We start from the raw sequence: 1935 nt of genomic DNA on the forward strand, positions 1-1935 counted from the left end.
AGTGAGTTCCAGGACAGCCAGGGCTATACAGAGAAACCCTGTCTCAAAAAAACAAAAAACAACAACAACAAAAAAGCAATAAATTACAACCCAGTTGTGGCGTCACACACCAGTATTCCTAAATGCTCTGGAGACAAGGGTTGGAATATTGCTGAGTTCAAAATCAGTTTGGTCTACAGAGTTCCAGGCCAAGCCAACCAGAATTACATAGTGAGACCCTGTCTCAAAACAAACAAACCCAACAAAAAACAATGCAGGCCAGCCAGCTGCTGTCTGGTAATATAATAATAACAACAATGACAACAACAATAATGGCTGGAGAGATGGGTCAGTGGTTAAGAACTTGCTCTTCTTGAAAGGGGCTGAGTTCTGTTCCCAGCACCATCTATCAGACAGCTCACAACTGTAACTACAGCTCCAGGGGTTGTGAACCTCTGGCTATGTGAGCACTTGAACTCATGTGCACATACCGCAAGCAAATACTCACCTATACACAACTGGAATAAATATTTAAAAAGTAACAATGTGGGCTGGTGAGATGGCACAGCGGTTAAGAGTGCAGACTGTTCTTCCAAAGGTCCTGAGTTCAAATCTCAGCAACCACATGGTGACTCACAACCATCTGTAATGAAATCTGATGCCCTCTTCTGGAGTGTCTGAAGACAGCTACAGTGTACTTACATATATTAAATAAATAAATAAATAAATATTTTTTAAAAAGTAACCATGTATAATAAGCATAATCGTAATAATTGCATGTCACCTAAAAATAAGCTTTTGGGTTTTAAGGCCATATAAGAATTAAAAATATAGGGCTGGTGAAATGGCTCAGTGGGTAAGAGCACCGACTGCTCTTCCAAAGGTCCGGAGTTCAAATCCCACCAACCACATGGTGGCTCACAACCATCTGTAACTAGATCTGACTCCCTCTTCTGGAGTGTCTGAAGACAACTACAGTGTACTTAAATATAATAAATAAATAAATTAAAAAAAAAAGAATTAAAAAGGTAGGAATGGCGAGATGACTCAGTGGATAAGAGTACTGACTGCTCTTCCGGAGGTCCTGAGTTCAAATCTCAGCAACTACATGATGACTCACAACCATCTGTTTAGCTACAGTGTACGCATATACAATAAATAAATAAATCTTTTAAAAAAAAACAAAAAGGTAAATTCAAGTCATTTGCAGGTTCCTTTTCAGCTTCAAGGAGCTCTTTCATTAATTCTCAGTGAACTTTGCTTGCCCTTCTAAAATAGATAAAATAAGATGAAAAGACAAGTTCTAGAGCAGGATTAACATAGTTGCAAAGCATATAATCAACAAAAGACCAGTATGGAATATACAACAAAACTATCTCAGTTAAAAGATAACCTGGAGAGATGGCTCAGCAGTTAAGAGCACTGACTGCTCTTCCAGAGGTCCTGAGTTCAATTCTCAGCAACCACATGGTGGCTCACAACCATCTGTAATGGGGATCCGATACCCTCTTCTGGTGTGTCTGAAGACAGCAACAGTGTACCGATATACATGAAATAAATAAGTCTTTTAAAAAAAAAGATAACCCAGGGACTAGGGAATTAACTCAGTGGTAGAATGCTTGCCTTGCACACAAGATGTTCAAGATTCAAGTCCTAGTATAAATAAACAAACAAACAAATAAATAAATAAATGGCATGTGTGTGTGTGTGTGTGTGTGTGTGTGTGTGTGTGAATTTTCAATTCAGGATTTCTCTGTGTGTAGCTCTGGCTGTCCTGGAACTCACTCTGTAGACCAGGCTGGCCTGGAACATAGAGATCCAGACTCATCTGCCCCTGTCCATGTGCCAACTCTGCCCAGTGACACTCTATTTTTTTTTTACAGAAGGCTTGAATACACTTTGTAGCAAGAAAGATAAACAGTACAAATTATTTTACAAATAATACATGAAGGGTGT

This window comes from Mus caroli, chromosome 4 (genome assembly GCF_900094665.2).
Source record: "Mus caroli chromosome 4, CAROLI_EIJ_v1.1, whole genome shotgun sequence".
NCBI lineage: Eukaryota > Metazoa > Chordata > Mammalia > Rodentia > Muridae > Mus > Mus caroli.